This window comes from Somniosus microcephalus, chromosome 15, assembly GCF_052327205.1.
Source record: "Somniosus microcephalus isolate GS21.2 chromosome 15, FLI_Smic_1.0, whole genome shotgun sequence".
NCBI classification, from domain to species: Eukaryota; Metazoa; Chordata; class Chondrichthyes; order Squaliformes; family Somniosidae; genus Somniosus; species Somniosus microcephalus.
This window is the reverse complement of record NC_141001.1, coordinates 57,177,977-57,198,766: the sequence shown is the minus strand read 5'-3', so window position 1 is coordinate 57,198,766 and position 20,790 is coordinate 57,177,977. Positions and strand designations below refer to the sequence as shown.

At 46.7% G+C, this 20,790-nt stretch overlaps 1 pseudogene; it reads left to right on the top strand.

Annotated features, from left to right (window-relative positions):
• LOC147106753 (natural cytotoxicity triggering receptor 3 ligand 1-like) overlaps nt 1-20,790 on the top strand; it is a 744,151-nt pseudogene that overhangs the window by 720,787 nt on the left and 2,574 nt on the right.

The following is a 20,790-nucleotide window of genomic DNA, read 5'->3' as shown; positions in this document are numbered from 1 at the left end:
CCAAGGAAGGTTCGCATCTGTGGGGACTTTAAGGTAACAGTGAACCCGATCCTTCACACCGTACAATATCCACTTCCGCGGATTGAAGATATTTTCGCCTCGCTATCTGGAGGGAAACGCTTCACTAAGATTGATCTGGCCCAGGCGTATCTGCAAATGGAGGTAGAAGAAGCATCAAAAAAATACCTCACAATCAACACCCATAAAGGTCTCTACCAATACAACCGGCTGGTATTCGGGGTAGCATCAGCTCCGGCTATTTGGCAGAGGGCAATGGAACAAGTCCTGCAAGGGATCCCAGGGACCCAGTGTTATTTGGACGACATCCTGGTCACGGGCGAAAATGACAGTGATCACCTTGCCAACCTGGAGCAGGTGCTCACTAGATTGCAGGAATGTAATGAAATGTGTTTGGCTTGCCTGTATTCATTTTGCACTCATGTATATTACCCTCCCCCACACGGTGTATAGTTTCACTTCCTCTTTCCTGACTAACCTGGAATGTTCCAGGTCTTGGCTCTTGGCTCCACCCCTGACTTCTCTTCCATAAAGGTCCCAGGATCTTTATGACTCATTCCTGCGAGCCAGTCAGTGTGTTGAGATGTTAGCTCTGATCTTAGTGATTAAAAGCCAACTTGTTAAAGTTTATAACTCTAGTTTTGTGGTTATTGAAGGCACATCAATTTTAATCACTAAAGAATACTAGTCACTGCCTGCCACTCGGAAAAAGAGCCGTTTATTCCAACTCTTTGCTTTCTGTCTGCCAACCAGTTCTCTATCCAAGTCAATACCTTGCCCCCAATCCCATGTGCCTTAATTTTACACACTAAACTCTTATGCGGAACCTTATCGAAAGCCTTTTGAAAATTCAAATACACCACATCCACTGGTTCTCCCTTATCTATTTTACCAGTTACATCCTCAAAAAATTCCAGTAGATTAGTCAAGCACGATTTACCTTTTGTAAAGCTATGTTGACTTTGTCCGATCCGGTCACTTTTTTCCAAGTGCTCTGCTATTACATCCTTTATAATGGACTCTAGCATTTTCCCCACTACCGATGTCAGGCTTACCGGTCTGTAATTCCCCGTTTTTGCTCTACCACCCTTTTTGAACAGTGAGGTAACATTAGCTACCCGCCAATCCATGGGTACTGTTCCAGAGTCTATCGAATTTTGGAAGATGACCAGCAATGCATCTACTATTTCTAGGGCCACTTCCTTAATCTACATCCTAGGGTGCTTATCAGGCCCTGGGGATTTATCAGCCCTCAATCCCATCAATTTCCCTAACACCATTTCCCTACAAATACTGATTTCTATCAGTTCCTCCCTTTCATTAGACCCTATGTTCCCTGACATCTTTGGGAGGTTATTTGTGTCCTCCTTTGTGAAGACAGAACCAAAGTATGTATTTAATTGGTCTTCCATTTCTTTGTTCCCCATTATAAATTCCCCTGATTCTGACTGCAAGGGACCTACGCTTGACTTCACCAATCTTTTTCTCTTCACATATCTATAAAAGCCTTTACAGTCAGTTTTTATGTTCCCTGCAAGCTTACTCTCATACTCTATTTCCCCCCTCTTAATTAAACCCTTTGTCCTCCTTTGTTGGATCCTAAACTGCTCCCAATCCTCAGGTTTACTGCTTTTTCTGGCCAATTTATATGTCCTCTCCTTGGATCTTCTGCTATCCCTAATTTCCCTTGTTAGCCACGGTTGAGTCACCTTTTTTGTTTTATTTTTATGCCAAACTGGGATGAACAAATTCTGTAGTTCATCCATGCGAGCTTTGAATGTTTGCCATTGCCCATCCACCGTCAACCCTTTGAGTGACATTCCCCAATCAATCCTACCCAACTCGCACCTCATACCATCGTAGTCTCCTTTATTTAAATTCAGGACCCTAGTCTCTGAATCAACTATTTCACTCCATCTTAATGGAGAATTCTATCATATTCTGATCGCTCCGACCCAAGGGGCCTCGCACAACAAGATTGCTAATTAATCCTTTCTCATTACATAATACCCAGTCTAAGATGGCCTGATCTCTAGTTGGTTCCTCAACATATTGGTCCAGGAAACCATCCCGTATACACACCAGGAATTCCTCCTCCACAGTATTGTTACTAATTTGGTTAGCCCAATCTATATGTAGATTAAAGTCACCCATGATAACTGCTGTGCCCTTATTGCACGAGTCTCTAATTTCCCGTTTAATGCCATCCCCGACCTCCGCATTACTGTTTGGAGGTCTATATACCACTCCCACTAACGTTTTCTGCCCCTTGGTATTTCTCAGTTCTACCCATACAGATTCCACATCATCAGAGCTAATATCCTTCCTTTCAATTGTGTTAATCCCCTCTTTAACCAGCAATGCTACCCCACCTCCTTTTCCTTTCTGCCTATCTTTCCTGAATATTGAATACCCCTGGATGTTGAGTTCCCAGCCTTGGCCACCCTGGAGCCATGTTTCCGTAATCCCAATCATATCATATTCGTTTACCTCTATTTGCGCAGCTAATTCATCTACCTTATTATGAATGATCCTCGCATTAAGACACAAAGCCTTCAGGCTTGTTTTTTTAACGCTCTTAGATCTTTTAGAATTATTATTTACTGTGGCCATGTTTGATTTAAACCCTTGATTTCTCTGCCTGTCACTTGTTTTTCTCCTTCCTGTCTTTTGCTTTTATCCTTGTTTCCCTTTCCTCTGTTTCCCCGCTCAGGTTCCCAACCCACTGCCATTTTGATTTAAACCCTCCCCCAGAGCATTAGCAAACACTCCCCCTAGGACATCGGTTCGGCCCTGCCCAGGTGCAAACCGTCCATTTTGTACTGGCCCCACCTCCCCCAGAACCGGTTCCAATGTCCCAGGAATTTGAATCCCTCCCCCTTGCACCATTCCTCTAGCCACATATTCATCTGAAACATTCTCTGACCTTCGTCGTTAATCATTCATTCAAACAAATGATGCAACAATTGTGTAATCAGCTTTGTCTCTTTGTTTGAAGTGGACTTTATTCGCTCACACAAACACCCTGTGGTTAAAAAAAAGTCTTTGAGAAAAACATTAAATATAAACTATTTGAATAAAACTTTTGAAATCTGCCCTCTAGTCAAAGGCTTCCTTGTGGGGCATCTGGGGAGCAGTCCTGCTCCTCTTGGCCCACAAGGAGTGCTGAAGGGGGGCCAGCAGCTCTCGCCTCCCTTTTACCTCCGAGTTTCCTGCCCCTGGGAAATCCGTGCAGCAGCAGTAAATTTCAAATCGGGCTCCCAATTGCACTGATTTAAATATGTCAATTAAGCATCTCGCCTCTCCATGGCGGGACACTCCGACGCCCCGATATCCACCGTAAAAAAGGGCGGGTTGAGGGTCATTATTTCACTTTTAAATGCCCCACCGACCCCCTCCCGCCTGTCGTGGGGGGTTAATATCAAGGTCATTGTGTCAGTTGGGCAGAAAAACTGCTACTGATGAATCTGTCTTCAGCAAAGAGAACCATAAATTGGAGGAAGAATATCAAGGCCAAGCCCAGGCTTTTGGGAGAAGCTGAGGCCCTCAAGTAAAAACATTTACATAGAAGCAGGAGTAGGCCATTCGGCCCTTCTCTGCCATTCAACGAGATCATGGCTGATCATCCAAACCCTAGCACCCGGTCCCTACACCGACAGCAATCCCACCCAAGCCCTATCCCCGTAACCCCATAACCCCATGTATTTAATCCCCGCTAACACTAAGGGCCAATTTTTATTATGGCCAATCAACCTAACCCACACATCTTTGGACTGTGGGAGGAAGCCGGAGCACCCAGAGGAAACCCACGCAAACACGGGGAGAATGTGCAAACTCCACACAGACAGTCACCTGAGGCCGAATTTGAACCCGGGTCCCTGGCGCTGTGAGGCAACAGTGCTAACCACTATGCCACCGTGCTGCCCACTTTATGAAGCTACTAAAAGACAACTTTATAGTTAAGTTTAATTATGTCATGAAATATGTAATTTTTCAGTGGAATTTGATTTACTCAGTCACTGTAATCTGGTGTCCATAACCATGATGTTTGCCGTCATGGGATATTGAAAATTTTGGATGTGGAATTGCAGGGAAATCAGCATCCTTTGTGTGATGTGTAGCAGACACATTTCTGGGATCTTTATTTGTCCAAATAAAGCACAAGCAACAAAGAAGCAAATACGTTGTAATTTTGGGCCAAATAAATGTGGAATAAATATTGTATCCAATAGCTCTCTGGTTTGTAGCAAGAATATAGGCAGAAGCAAACTGGAATGGAGCATTTGATGAGATGCCGACTCGAATAGGCTACGTAGAATTACATGGAATCTACAGCACAATAACAGGCTGTTTAGCCCAACTTGTCTCTGCTGGTATTTATACTCCACCCACACTCTCCTCCCATTCTAATTACCTCTTCCCACCCTGCATCCATGGTAAATTTTGTTTTTTGGGATTTACTGTTGGTACTAGACTTATTTAGCTTGGTTCTTTGGCGATTTTTGTAGTACCCCATTCATATTTTATAATTGCTTCTACTCACATTCACATTCCAAGTCAGGACTCGGTACTGGTGGGAAACAGTTGCACATATGCATGTACAATTATTTGCAAAGCGCAGTGCTAAATATCCTTACATCTGCAATCACAATTTAAAATTTCTTGCCTCAGCCCTTCCCTGTATTGGCCAGCAATGTTAAAAGTGCATTTCTGTGTTCTACATGTGGCTTAAGACCTCGGCACTTTCAGCACCATAATAACTGGTGACCGATAGGTACCACCTAACAAGGCTATTTGCATTTGCTGTCATCCTATGGAAGTGCCTATTATAGAAGGCGCTGGCTGTCGGGCACCATATTAACAAAAATGTATCATAAATTCACGTTTATTTTAACATTAGTAATCATTCTTTTCTAAAACAATTTGTCCTACTTTATGTTAGGAAATTGATTTGTATACTGATAATTTTGGTCTTAATTATTGCAGAGGGAGGTGACCTAATTGTGTCGATGAATTCAAGAACTGTGAAAGCCATTGTAAATAAAGAGGTTCATCTTGAATGCCAAGTGTCTGGTTACACGACTAAAGAAATTGATCTTAAAAATGTGGGAGTTCTGTGGTTCTTCCAAAAATTAGGTGCTCCAGATTCTACCAGATGAGAGGTGTATCAATTCATTGGTGGTGTACTGGTTTCACTAGGCGTACTCCTATCTAGTTATCCAGCCAGCTAAACATTTATTCAAATGATTCCTCGAGAAGCGGGTTTGCTGTTTTGAAGCTTTACTTGAACAAATTTGTGAAACTGTAAACAAAGATAAAGTATGTTTTGTACATAGAACTGAGTACTATACATTAGATGTTACATAAGATATAAACATATTTATAACAATAGAATAGACTAATTGTATAACTAAATATCACTTGAGCTAAACTTCTGTAGCTACCAACTAATAACTTCTTATAAACAAAGTATTGTCAAATACTACACTGCCAAAGTTGCTATCATGTTAACAAACAAAGAAACTCACAGACATTGCGTCCTGCCCAGCATATAAGATGAAATGACACAGGATTGAGAATCCCTCATGGGAGATTCTCCATAACTCAGTAGGTTCTTTCTGGAATACTACTTCTGGGTTAAAGCGGGAAGGTCAAATAACCTAACGCCATACACTAACACTGCTATACACTAACTACCACTATAGGGTGCTATCTGCATGTAGTAAGTCCAGAACAGGTGGAAAACGTACACCATACAGAAAAGGAGCCACAATTTTTGATGATGATTTGAAGAGGGGAATTGCTTCCCTCTATCTTCCACATGTGCAATTTACTGAAGAAGGAGATTACACCTGTGTTGTTTTTATAACCCCAGATAGTGGAAGTGGAAAATCGTCTGACTGTTTCAGGTAAGAATCACCAAGAATGATTTCTTCTTTTGCTCATACAATCTGCTGAATTGCTACTACACTAAATTTAAAGCAGATCAGGCAAAGATATTCAATGATACCATATGCATGCAACTATAAGCAGTCTAGTTGTATTACTGTACTTTGTAATTTTTATAAAAGTAAATTGATTTAAGTATTGTTGGAGTTGGATCATTTTTTATGGGTATTTGAAGAGCCCACATTGAAACAATAAATGTTGACATAATTGCATGTATTGGTATAGTATTACAGGATAGCTCGTATGCATCCTGAGCAACTACCTCCCCCTCTATCCCCCCAACTTGGCATAATCTCGATCCTGAAGTATGTAGCACTTTATACTATATTCAGCCGATGCGCTGAATTCCTTCAAGCGAGAGCTGGGCCTGTTTCTGGCTGGGGTGGAGATCATCTCATACAAAAGGTAGATACAGCATAACATCAGGGCCAAGGTGATGATCTGGACTATTTTCAATCATCTAAGGGGTCGGAGAGGAATTATCCAGATTTTTTTTCTCCCCAAATTGGCCTGGGTTTTCATCTGTTTGTTTGCCTCTCCCAGGAGATCACATGGTTTTGGGTAGGGTGGGGAGTGTATATATTGTGATGCACGAACTATCACAATTGTGTGGGACAGACTGATGGACCAGATGGTCTTTTTGTGTTTGTCATTGTTTGTTAATCGACAGGCACAATTCTGTCAACAAGGTACCATTTCAAACTTGGTGAGTTCCTGTTGTTAAATTTATTGGTGATTTATTAGTATACTAGCAGATTACCCATGGTATTGAGTTGGAGGTAATGCTGCTGCAAGAAAGGGAGGGGTACATATGGCCCCTTAAAGGATTTTGAAAGAAGATTGCAAGAGTTGAACTCGGATAGTAAAGTAATTGTGTTTTCATTGATGCCTGGGAAATAAAAATGCTTTCCTTACTACAGGTAAAAAAATAAATGTTACCCTCAGTACCACTGGTACAAGTAAATAAGCCTGTGCATGGGCATGGCAGGAGAAAGCTGGTTAACAGGCAGTGAAATTCAGTGCACTATGTTTTTCCTATTGTTTTCCTTTGCATTAGACTAGGAAATAGCAACATCAAGTGTCTGTTTTCTGTGGGTAGAGACATTTGATTATCCTATGTTCTGCTGATATTGTCCAAGAAACAATAGAGGCTGGTAAGAAAGGTACGGCTATAATCATGGGAAATTTTAATCTTCATATTGATTTGGGCAAAGGTAGACTTGAGGACGAGTTCTTGGAGTGTATGCGGGATGGTTTCTTGGAACATAAGAACATAAGAACATAAGAAATAGGAGCAGGAGTAGGCCAATCGGCCCCTCAAGCCTGCTCCGCCATTCAATAAGATCATGGCTGATCTGATCCGAACTGCCAATCCACTATCACAGAACCATCTCCTGAATCTAACAGAATTAGACACATGAAATAGGAGCAGGATCAGGCTACATGGCCCCTGGGCCCGCTCCGCTACCCACAGGGCCATGACCAATCCGAACCTAGACTCATGTCCAATTTCCTGCCCGCTCCCCGTAACCCTTAATTCCCTTTACTTCTAGGAAACTGTCTATTTCTGTTTTAAATTTACGTAATGATGTAGCTTCTACAGCTTTTTGGGGCAGCATATTCCATGGACCTACCACCCTCTGAGTGAAGTAGTTCCTCCTCATCTCAGTTTTGAAAGAGCAGCCCCTTATTCTAAGACTATGCCCCCTAGTTCTAGTTTCACCCATCATCGGGAACATCTTCCCTGCATCCACCCGATCCAACCCCTTCACAATCTTATATGTTTCAATAAGATCGCCTCTCATTCTTCTGAACTCCAATGAGTAGAGTCCCAATCTACTCAACCTCTCCTCATATGTCCATCCCCTCATCCCCGGGATTAACCGAGTGAACCTTCTTTGTACTGACTCGAGAGCAAGTATGTCCTTTCTTAAGTATGGACACCAAAACTGTATGCAGTATTCCAGGTGCGGTCTCACCAATACCTTGTACAACTGAAGCAATACCTCCCTATTTTTATATTCTATCCCCCTAGCAATGAAAGCCAACATTCCATTGGCCTTCTTAATCACTTGCTGCACCTGCATACTAACCTTTTGAGTTTCATGCACCAGGACCCCCAGATCCCTTTGTACTTCAATACTTTCCAGTTTCTTGCCATTAAGATAATAATTTGCTCTACGATTTTTCCTGCCAAAGTGCATAACCTCACACTTTCCAGTATTGTATTCCATCTGCCAAATCTCTGCCCACTTACTTAGCCTGTCGATGCCCCCTTGCAGGTTTTTTATGTCCTCCTCACTCACTACTTTCCCTCCCATCTTAGTATCATCTGCAAACTTTGATATGTTACACTCGGTCCCCTCCTCCAAATCGTTAATATAGATTGTAGAGTTGGGGACCCAGCACTGACCCCTGTGGCACACCACTAGTTACTGATTGCCAGTCTGAGAATGAACCATTTATCCCAACTCTCTGCCTTCTGTTAGATAGCCAATCCTCTATCCATGCCAGAATATTACCCCCAATCCCGTGATTTTTTATCTTAAGCAATAATCTTTTGTGTGGCACCTTGTCAAATGCCTTTTGGAAGTCTAAATACACTACGTCCACTGGTTCCCCTTTATCCGCCCTATACGTTACTTCCTCAAAGAACTCCAGCAAATTTGTCAAACATGACTTCCCCTTCATAAAACCATGCTGACTTTGTCCTATTAAATTATGACTATCCAAATGTCCTGTTACTGTCTCCTTAATAATGGACTCCAAAATTTTACCTACCACAGATGTTAGGCTAACCGGTCTATAGTTTCCAGCCTTCTGTCTACTGCCCTTTTTAAATAAGGGTGTTACATTAGCAGTTTTCCAGTCTGCCGGGACCATTGCCGAGTCCAGGGAGTTTTGGAAAATTATTGCCAATGCATCCACAATCCCTACCGTCACTTCCCTCAAGACCCTAGGATGTAAGCCATCAGGTCCAGGTGATTTATCCGCCTTGAGTCCCATTATTTTACCGAGTACCACTTCCTTAGTGATTTTGATCGTGTTTAGCTCCTCCCCCCCTTTTGCTCCCTGTTTGTCCAGTGTTGGGATATTCTTAGTGTCTTCTACTGTAAAGACTGATATAAAATATTCATTCAGTGTTTTTGCCATCTCCATATTTCCCACCATTAGTTTCCCGGTCTCATCCTCTAAGGGACCAACATTTACTTTAGCCACCCTTTTTCTTTTTATATAACTATAAAAACTCTTACTATCTGTTTTTATATTTTTTGCTAATTTACTTTCATAATCTATCTTCCCTTTCTTAATCAATCTTTTTGTTATTTTTTGCTGTCTTTTAAAGTTTTCCCAATCCTCTATCCTCCCACTAGATTTGGCTACCTTATATGCCCTTGTTTTTAGTCGAATACTATCCTTAATTTCTTTACTTAGCCACGGATGGCTGTCTTTTCTTTTACACCCTTTTCTTCTCAGTGGAATATATATTTTTTGGAAGTTGTAAAATAACTCCTTAAATGTACACCACTGATCATGTATCGTCTTACCCTTTAATCTATTTTCCCAATCCACTCTACTCAATTCCGCTCTCATACCTTCATAGTCTCCTTTATTCAAGCTTAGCATGCTTGTTTGAGATCCAACCTTCTCACCCTCTAATTGAATATGGAATTCAACGATGTTATGGTCACTCATTCCAAGGGGATCCTTTACTAGGACATTTTTAATTAATCCTGTCTCATTACACAGGACCAGATCTAAGGTTCCTTGCCCCCTGGTCGGTTCAGTTACATACTGCTCAAGAAACCCATCCCTAATACACTCAATGAACTCATCCTCAAGGCAGCCCTGCCCAATTTGATTAGTCCAATTAATATGATAGTTAAAATCCCCCATAATTATAGATGTTCCCTTATTACAAGCCTCAACTATTTCCTGATTGATACTCCGCCCAACAGAGTTGCCACAGTTCGGAGGCCTATAGACTATGCCCACTAGTGTTTTTTTCCCCTTATTATTCCTTACCTCCACCCAAACTGTTTCATTGACCTGATCTTTTGACCCAATATCATTTCTCTGTATTACAGTGATTCCTTCCTTTATTAACATAGCCACCCCACCTCCCCTTCCTTCCTGCCTGTCCTTCCTGATCGTTAAATAGCCTGGTATGTTTAATTCCCAGGCATTGTCACCCTGCAGCCATGTTTCTGTAATGGCCACAAGATCATACCCATATGTAGTTATTTGTGCCATTAACTCATCTATTTTGTTACGAATGCTACGTGCATTCAGATAGAGAACTTTCAAAGATGTTTTGTGACACTTAGTTCCTGCTTTTGCCCTTTTTATTACTTTACCTTTTACTCCATACCTTCTGCCCCTTCCTGACATGCTCTGGTTTTTAATTTCCCCACTGCTACCTAAGTCTATGACCTTCTCTGTTGTCATTTGTATTATTTGCTCTCTAGGAACCTCCACCCCACTAGTTAGTTTAAAGCCCTCTCTACAGCCCTAGTTATATGATCTGCCAGGACTCTAGTCCCAGCACTGGCCAAGTGAAGCCCATCCCAACGGAACAGCTCCCTCCTGCCCCAGTACTGGTGCCAGTGTCCCAGGAAGCAAAACCCATTTCTCCCACACCAGTCTTTGAGCCACGCATTTAACTCTCTAATTTTATTTGTCCTAGCCAAATTCGCTTGTGGCTCAGGTAATAATCCAGAGATTATTACCCTTGTGGTTCTACTTTTTAATTTGGCCCCTAGCTGCTCAAACTCCCTCAGCAGAACCTCCTTCCTTGTCCTATCTATGTCGTTGGTACCAACATGGACCATGACAACTGGATCCTCCCCCTCCCACTCCAAGTTTCTCTCCAATCCAGAGGAGATGTCCTTAACCCTGGCACCGGGCAGGCAACACAGCCTTCGGGACTCTCGCTCTCGGCTGCAGAGAACTCTATCTATCCCCCTAACGATACTATCCCCTACCACTACAACATTTCTTTTAACTCCCCCCACTTGAATGGCCCCCCACTCCACGGTGCTGTGGCCAGGTTGCTCATCCTCCCCGCAGTCCCTGTTCCCATCCTCACAGGGAGTAAGAGCCTCGAACCTGTTGGACAAGTGCAAGGGCTGCAGCTCCTCCAACACTACCTCCTGGATCCCCGTACCTGCCTCACTTCTAGTCACACCATCCTGACCCTGGCCACGGACTACTTCTGAATTAATTAATCTAATTGGTGTGACTACCTCCTGATACACAGAGTCCAGGTAACTCTCCCCCTCCCTGATGTGTCTCAGTGTTTGAAGCTCGGACTCCAGCTCTTCAACACGGAGCCGGAATTCCTCAAGCAGCCAACACTTACTGCAAATGTGATCACCGTGAGCATCAATGGTGTCCACCAGCTCCCACATATTGCAGCAGCAACACATCGCCTGATCTCCCATTCTATGTAATTAATTAAATTTATTAATATTATTCTTAAATACTATGGTAAACCACTGTTTGTATTCCACTGTGTACATGCCTGGACATGCCTCGGCTGACTCCTCCCACAAGTCCTAGTATAAAGGTGACTGCTCCCCAGCCCTTTGTATTCTGGACCGGTCAACCACTCGAGGCAGACCTTCATTCTTTTGTTAATAAAAGCCTTTAGTTACTCTCTTAACTCTCAGTCTTTTATGAGTAATTGATAGCGCATCAATTTTATTAACAAAATTTTTATAATGGAGAAGATCCTCACACCAGCATGCCTGGACTTAGATCATCGGGAGGCGGACTCATCCACCAAGTTTACTCACTGGCTTAAGTGTTTCGAAAAATTCCTGACCGCCTCCGCAGCAATCAAATCGGACGAGGACAAACTGGATGTCCTGACCTCCAAAGTGAACCACAGAGTGTACTCGGTCATCCAAGACGCGACCTCGTACGCGGACGCTATCAAGCTCCTCAAGGACCAGTACACGCGCCCAGTGAACGAAGTGTACGCCAGGCACCTTCTGGGGAGTCGTAAACAACAACCTGGGGAATCGACCGTGGAATACCTTCAGGCACTGTCTGTGCTTGGCCGGGCCTGTGGTTGTAAGGATGTAAAGGCTGCCGTGTACACAGAGGAACTTATCCGGGACGCTTTTGTAGCGGGCCACAGATCCAATTACACCCGACAGCGACTGTTGGAGCAGAGTGACCTCGACCTCAACAAGGCCTCTGAACTCGCACTATCATTGGATGCAGCCTACCGGGGCATGGATGCCTACTCCTCTGCACTGTGGACGCCGCGGGGAATGACAGCCTGGGACACGGTAGGACCGCCTCATAGTGCCGTGCCACCCCAGCCACACCCCAGCAACGGCCCAACTACCGCAGCAGTGTCTCAAGGCCAGACAGCAGTGCCCCAAGGCCAGAAATGCTACTTCTGTGGCCAGGCAAAACACCCCAGAGCACGCTGCCCGGCGAAAAACGCGATCTGCTCGGGCTGCGGGAAGAAGGGACACTACGCTAGCGTCTGCAGGGCCAAAGCCACCCCGAACCCCAGCAGCGCCGCGTGTGGGCCATGCGGGCCACCATCTTGGGCCTCCCCGGCCATGTGCGAACCACTGGTACAGCAGCCATTTTGGACGCCTCCAGCCACATGGGGATCATGGACGCCGCCATCTTGGACGACAGCCGGAACGCAGCAGGCCCCCAACACCGCCTCATCTGATACCCGCAGCGACACACCGACCCCTACGCTGGCATCCGTTACACTGGACCAAGCGAGACCGCACCAGCTGGCCAGTTCCACAATGGACATTAAGGTAAATGGTCACGATACAATCTGCCTTTTTGACTCTGGGAGCACGGAGAGCTTCATCCACCCCGACACGGTGTGGCGTTGCTCTCTCCCAGTCCTGCCTGCGCACCAGCGGATTTCTATGGCCTCCGAGTCCCAGTCGGCGGACATCGGCGGCTACTGCGTGGTGACACTCATAGTAGACGGGACTGTGTACGATCATTTTAAACTTCTGGTCCTGCCCGACCTCTGCGCTGCCGTCCTGCTGGGGTTAGATTTTCAGTGCCACCTTAAAAGTGTTACGATGGCGTACGGTGGACCCCTACCCCCACTCACAGTCCACAGCCAGCAGCTTCCAAATTGCCCGCCGCGCACCAGGTGCAACCTCTCCACACTCAGAGTCACCCCCCCACCACTGTTTGCTAACCTCACCCCCGACTGTAAGCCCATCGCCACAAAGAGCAGGCGATACAGTGCCGGGGACAGGGTTTTCATTAAAACCGAAGTGGAGCGGCTCCTGAAGGAAGGGATTATTGAGGGCAGCACCAGCCCCTGGCGAGCCCAGGTTGTGGTCGTTAAGACCGGCGAGAAGCAGCGCCTGGTCATCGACTACAGCCAGACAATAAATCGCTACACCCTGCTGGACGCCTACCCACTCCCCCGCATAGCTGATATGGTCAACCAGATCGCGCAGTACCGCGTCTTCTCGACCATTGACCTGAAATCAGCGTACCACCAGCTCCCTATCCACCCTGAGGACCGCCAGTATACTGCCTTTGAGGCAAACGGCCGCCTCTATCACTTCCTTAGGGTTCCCTTTGGCGTCACCAACGGGGTCTCCGTCTTCCAAAGGGAGATGGACCGGATGGTAGATCAAAATGCGTTGCAGGCCACTTTCCCATATCTGGACAATGTGACCATCTGCGGCCGTGACTTGCAGGACCATGACGCAAACCTCGAAAAGTTCCTCCGCACCGCCCAACTCCTGAACCTGACATATAACAAGGAGAAGTGCATATTCCGCACAAACCGCCTCGCCATCCTTGGCTGTGTTGTGGAACACGGAGTCATCGGCCCCGACCCCGACCGGATGCGTCCCCTTATGGAACTCCCACTGCCCCACTGCCTCAAGGCCCTGAAGAGATGCCTAGGGTTTTTCTCCTATTACGCCCAGTGGGTCCCCTACTATGCGGACAAGGCCCGTCCGCTGATCAAGTCCACCTCTTTTCCCTTGACGGCAGAGGCCCGCTTAGCCTTCCACCGTATCAAGGAGGACATTGCCAAAGCCACCATGCACGCAGTGGACGAATCCATCCCCATCCAGGTGGAAAGCGACGCGTCCGACTTTGCCCTGGCCGCTACCCTCAATCAAGCGGGGAGACCCGTGGCCTTCTTCTCACGAACCCTCCAAGGCCCGGAGACCAGACACTCCGCTGTTAAGAAGGAGGCCCAGGCGATTGTGGAGGCTATGCGTCATTGGAGGCACTACCTGGCCGGAAAACGATTTACCCTGCTCACTGACCAGCGTTCAGTTGCTTTCATGTTTAACAACAAGCAGAGGGGCAAAATCAAAAATGACAAGATCTTGAGGTGGAGAATCGAACTTTCCACCTACAATTACGAGATCTTGTACCGGCCCGGGAAGCTCAATGAACCCCCGGATGCGCTATCGCATGGCACCTGCGCCAGCGCGCAGATCGATAGACTGCGGGCCCTCCACAATGACCTCTGCCACCCGGGGGTCACCAGGTTCTTCCACTTCATCAAGGCCCGCAACCTGCCTCACTCTATTGAGGAGGTCAGGACCATGACCAGGAACTGCCAAGTCTGCGCTGAGTGCAAACCGCACTTTTATAGACCAGACAGGGCCCACCTGATAAAAGCCACTCGCCCCTTCGAGCGCCTGAGCGTTGATTTTAAAGGGCCTCTCCCCTCCTCCGACCGCAATGTGTACTTCCTCAATATTATTGATGAGTACTCCCGTTTCCCGTTCGCCATCCCCTGCCCGGACATGACCAGTACCACGGTCATTAAATGTCTGAACGACCTCTTCACCCTGTTCGGTTTCCCCAGCTATATCCATAGCGACCGGGGCTCATCGTTTATGAGCGACGAACTCCGTCAGTACCTGCTAACTAGGGGTATTGCCACAAGCAGGACCACCAGTTACAACCCCCGGGGGAACGGACAGGTGGAAAGAGAAAATGCGACAGTTTGGAAGGCCGCCCTGCTAGCCTTAAAGTCTAGGGGCCTTCCAACCTCCCGCTGGCAGGATGTGCTCCCCGATGCGCTCCACTCTATTCGGTCACTGCTCTGCACTGCCACTAACGCCACCCCTCATGAGAAAATGTTTGTCTTCCCAAGGAAGTCCACATCGGGGACATCGCTACCGCCATGGCTGACGTCCCCAGGGCCGGTCTTACTGAGAAGACACGTGAGGACCCATAAAACGGACCCCCTGGTCGAGAGGGTCGACCTCCTCCACGCCAACCCCCAGTATGCTTACATTGCATACCCGGACGGGCGGGAGGACACAGTCTCCATAAGAGACCTTGCACCCTCGGGGGCCGCAGTAACCCACTACTCACTACCACCCCCCCCCCACGATCCGATAGCCAGCCCCAGCAGACGGCAGGCCTGGGCCCCGCGACCCGCTCGACATCTACGAGGACGACACGCCTGTGCCACAGCCTACGCAGGACTCGACGCCGGAAACTCCACTACCCCTGCCATCGCCACGCCGATCACAGCGGCAGACAAGACCTCCGGAGAGACTCCAATACACTAACTTTTAATACACTTCACCCCGCCGGACTCAATTTTAAACAAGGGGTGAATGTGGTAAACCACTGTTTGTATTCCACTGTGTACATGCCTGGACATGCCTCGGCTGACTCCTCCCACAAGTCCTAGTATAAAGGTGACTGCTCCCCAGCCCTTTGTATTCTGGACCGGTCGACCACTCGAGGCAGACCTTCATTCTTTTGTTAATAAAAGCCTTTAGTTACTCTCTTAACTCTCAGTCTTTTATGAGTAATTGATATCGCATCAAATACCCTCTGCCTCGATTCTAGATGGTGAATATCACACCTTAGAAACTATAAACCAAAGAGATTTAAGCTTAAAAAGGGAGAAATACTTACCAACCAATCACTTACCCGCTTTCTGGTGACGTCACACTTGGATTACTTTTTACCTCTCTCCTTCCCTCCGAGTTCCCAGACTGGAGACTGGTACGCCTTACCTGGTCTCTGGGGCCTTTTATAGCCCCGCTCTGCCGCTCGAGATTCCCGCCGACGCTGTGAGGCCTTACCTGGTCTCTGGGGCCTTTTATAGCCCCGCTCTGCCGCTCGAGATTCCCGCTGACGCTGTGAGTCCTTACCTGGGTCTGGAGCCTTTTATAGCCCCGCTCTGCCGCTCGAGATTCCTGCCGACGCTGTGAGTCCTTACCTGGGTCTGGAGCCTTTTATAGCCCCGCTCTGCTGCTCGAGATTCCCGCCGACGCTGTGAGGCCTTACCTGGTCTCTGGGGCCTTTTATAGCCCCGCAATACATTGTGGAACCAACCAGGGAGCAGACTATTTTAGATCTGGTAATGTGTAACGAGGCTGGATTAATGAATGATCTCGAAGTGAAGGATCCTCTTGGGAAGAGTGATCATAGCATGGTAGAATTTCAAATTCAGATTAAGGGTGAGAAAGCTAGGTCTCAAACTAGTGTACTGAACTTAAATAAAGGTAATTACAAAGGTATGAAGGTTAAAGTGGACTGGGAAAATATATTACAGGGACTGTAATTGGACTGTAGAAAAGCAGTGGCAAACATTTAAGGAGATATTTCATAACTCTCAGCAAAGATATATTCCAGTGAGAAAGAAAGACTCTGGGAAGGATGAACCATCCGTGGCTAACTAAGGAAGTAAAGGATGGTATCCAATTGAAAACAAAAGCATACAATGTTGCGAAGAATAGTGGAAGGCCAGAGAATTGGGAAATTTTAAAAACCAGCAAAGGACGACTAAAAAAATGATAGAGAGAGAAGATAGCTTATGAGAGTAAACTAGCAGAAATATAAAAACAGACAGCAAGAGCTTCTACTGGTGTATATAAAAAGGAAGAGAGTTGCTAAAGTAAACGTTGGTCCCCTAGAGGATGAGTCTAGGGAATTAATAATGGGAAAGGGAAATGGCAGAGACTTTGAACAAATATTTTGTATAGGTCTTCACGGTAGAAGACACTAAAAGCATCCCAATAATGGATAATCAAGGGGCTGTTGGGGAGTAGGTGGGGGGGGGACTTAAAACAATCACTATCACTAGAGAAAAAGTACTAGGCAAACTAATGGGACTAAAGGTGAACATGTCCCCTGGACCTGATGGCCTGCATGCTAGGGTCTTAAAAGAGGTGGCTGCAGAGATAGTGGATGCATTGGTTGTAATCTATCAAAATTCCCTGGATTCTGAAGAGGTCCCAGCGGATTTGAAAACCGCAAATGCAAAGCCCCTATTTAAGAAAAGAGGGAGACAGAAAGCAGGCAACTATAGACCAGTTAGCCTAACATCCTTCATTGGGAAAATGCTGGAGTCCATCATTAAGGAAGTGGTAGCAGGACATTTAGAAAATCATAATATAATCAAGCAGAGTCAACATGGTTTTATGAAAGGGAAATCATGTTTGACAAATTTGCTGGCGTTCTTTTGAGGATGTAATGAGCAGGGTGGATAAAGGGGAACCAGTAGATGTCGTGTATTTGGATTTCCAGAAGGGATTCGATAAGGTGCCACATAAAAGGTTACTGCACAAGATAAGAGCTCACTGGGTTGGGGGTAATATATTAGCATGGATAGAGGATTGGCTAACTAACAGAAAACAGAGAGTCGGGATAACAACAGAAAATGCTGGAAAAACTCAGCAAGTCAGGCAACATCCGTGGAGAGAAATTTGAGTTGACGTTTCGGGTTTGACCCTTCTTCAAAACTGGAGAGAAAAGGAACTAGATCGAAGGCAGGGCTGCGATCGGAGAAAAGAATAAAAGAACCAAAAGAAGTAAAAGAGATTAGAAGCTAGACGAGATGGTAATAGGCTGTGATTAGGTGTAAAGTGTACTGGCAGGGCAAAAGATAGCTGCCACGTGTGAGAGAGAAACAAAAGGAAAGGGGGGGGGGAAAGGAAAGGAGTGGAAAAATATAAGTGAAAATGAAATAGGGGCCGAGGTTATGATCTGAAATTGTTGAACTCGATATTGAGACCGGAAGGCTGCAGAGTGCCTAATCGGAAGATGAGGTGCTGTTCCTCGAGTTTACGTTGAGCTTCCGTGGAACAGTACAAGAGGCCAAGGACGGTGAGGTCCGAGTGGGAATGGAGCGGTGAATTGAAATGACAGGCGACCGGAAGCTCGGGGTCACCCTTACGGACTGAACGGAGGTGTTCCGCAAAGCGGTCACCCAATCTGCGTTTGGTCTCCCCAATGTAGAGGAGACCGCATCGTGAGCAGTGAATACAGTATACTAGATTGCGAGAAGTACAAGTAAATCGCTGTTTCACCTGGAAGGGGTGTTTGGGGCCCTGGACAGTGGGGAGGGGGGAGGTATAGGGGCAGGTGTTACATCTCCTCCGCTTGCATGGGAAGGTGCCAGGCGAAGGGGAAGGGCTGTTTGGGGTGATAGAGGAGTGGACTAGGGTGTCTCGGAGAGAGCGGTCCCTGCGGAATGCTGAAAGGGGAGGGGAGGGGAAGATACGTTTGGTGGTGGGATCACTTTGGAGGTAGCGGAAATGCCGGAGGATGATCCGTTGAATGTGGAGGCTGGTGGGGTGAAAGGTGAGGACAAGGGGAACCCTATCGTGGTTCCGGGAGGGAGGGGCAGGGGTGAGGGCAGAGGTGCGGGAGATAGAACTGACACGGTCGAGGGCAGTGTCAACCACGGTAGAGGGGAATCCTCGGTTGCGGAAAAAGGAAGACATGTCTGAAGCACTGGTGTGGAAGGTGGCATCGTCGGAGCAGATACGGTGGAGGCGGAGAAACTGGGAGAATGGAATAGAGTCCTTACAGGAAGCGGGGTGGGAGGAAGTGTAGTCCAGGTAGCTGTGGGAGTCAGTGGGCTTGTAGTAAATATTGGTCGATAACCTATCCCCAGAGATGGAGACGGAGAAGTCGAGGAAGGGAAGGGAAGAGTCAGAGATGGACCATGTGAAGGTGAGGGAAGGGTGGAAATTGGAGGCAAAGTGAATGAAATTGTCAAGTTCGGGGCGAGAGCAGGAAACGGCACCGATACAGTCATCAATGTATCGGAAAAAGAGGTGAGGGAGGGGACCTGAGTAGGACTGGAACAAAGAGTGTTCCACATAGCCCACGAAAAGGCAGGCATAGCTAGGACCCATGCGGGTACCCATGGCAACACCTTTGATTTGGAGGAAATGAGTGGAGTTAAAGGAGAAGTTGTTCAATGTGAGAACAAGTTCAGCCAGGTGGAGGAGGGTCGTGGTGGATGGGGACTGGTCGGGCCTCTGTTCGAGGAAGAAGCGGAGTGCCCTCAGGCCATCCGGGTGGGGGATGGAGGTGTAGAGGGATTGTACGTCCATGGTGAAAAGGAAGCGGTTGGGGCCAGGAAACTGGAAACTGTTAAAGTGGCGGAGGGCGTCCGAAGAGTCGCGGATGTAGGTGGGAAGAGACTGGACATCCTCCGGCATTTCCGCTACCTCCAAAGTGATCCCACCACCAAACGTATCTTCCCCTCCCCTCCCCTTTCAGCATTCCGCAGGGACCGCTCTCTCCGAGACACCCTAGTCCACTCCTCTATCACCCCAAACAGCCCTTCCCCTTCGCCTGGCACCTTCCCATGCAAGCGGAGGAGATGTAACACCTGCCCCTATACCTCCCCCCTCCCCACTGTCCAGGGCCCCAAACACCCCTTCCAGGTGAAACAGCGATTTACTTGTACTTCTCGCAATCTAGTATACTGTATTCGCTGCTCACGATGCGGTCTCCTCTACATTGGGGAGACCAAACGCAGATTGGGTGACCGCTTTGCGGAACACCTCCGTTCAGTCCGTAAGGGTGACCCCGAGCTTCCGGTCGCCTGTCATTTCAATTCACCGCTCCATTCCCACTCGGACCTCACCGTCCTTGGCCTCTTGTACTGTTCCACGGAAGCTCAACGTAAACTCGAGGAACAGCACCTCATCTTCCGATTAGGCACTCTGCAGCCTTCCGGTCTCAATATCGAGTTCAACAATTTCAGATCATAACCTCGGCCCCTATTTCATTTTCACTTATATTTTTCCACTCCTTTCCTTTCCCCCCCCCCCCCTTTCCTTTTGTTTCTCTCTCACACCTGGCAGCTATCTTTTGCCCTGCCAGTACACTTTACACCTAATCACAGCCTATTACCATCTCGTCTAGCTTCTAATCTCTTTTACTTCTTTTGGTTCTTTTATTCTTTTGTCCGATCGCAGCCCTGCCTTCGATCTAGTTCCTTTTCTCTCCAGTTTTGAAGAAGGGTCAAACCCGAAACGTCAACTCAAATTTCTCTCCACGGATGTTGCCTGACTTGCTGAGTTTTTCCAGCATTTTCTGTTGTTATTTCGGATTTCCAACATCTGCAGTATTTTGCTATCGTAGAGAGTCGGGATAAATGGGTCATTTTCAGGTTGGCATACTGTAACTAGTGGGGTGCCACAGGGATCAGTGCTGGGGCCTCAACTATTTACAATCTATATTAATGACTCAGATGAAGGGACCGAGTGCAATGTAGCCAAATTTGCTGCTGATAAGATAGGTGGGAAAGCAAATTGTGTGGAAGACGCAAAGAATCTCCAATGGGATATGGATAGGCTAAATGAGTGGGCAAAAATCTTGCAAATGGAGTATAATGTGGGAAAATGTGAGGTTATCCACTTTGGTAGGAAAAATAAAAAAGCAAATTATTATTTAAATGGGGAGAGATTACAAAATGCTGAGGTACAGAGGGATCTGGGGGTCCTTGTACATGAATCACAAAGTTAGCATGCAGGTACAGCAAGTAATTAGGAAGGCAAATGGAATGTTGGCCTTTATTGC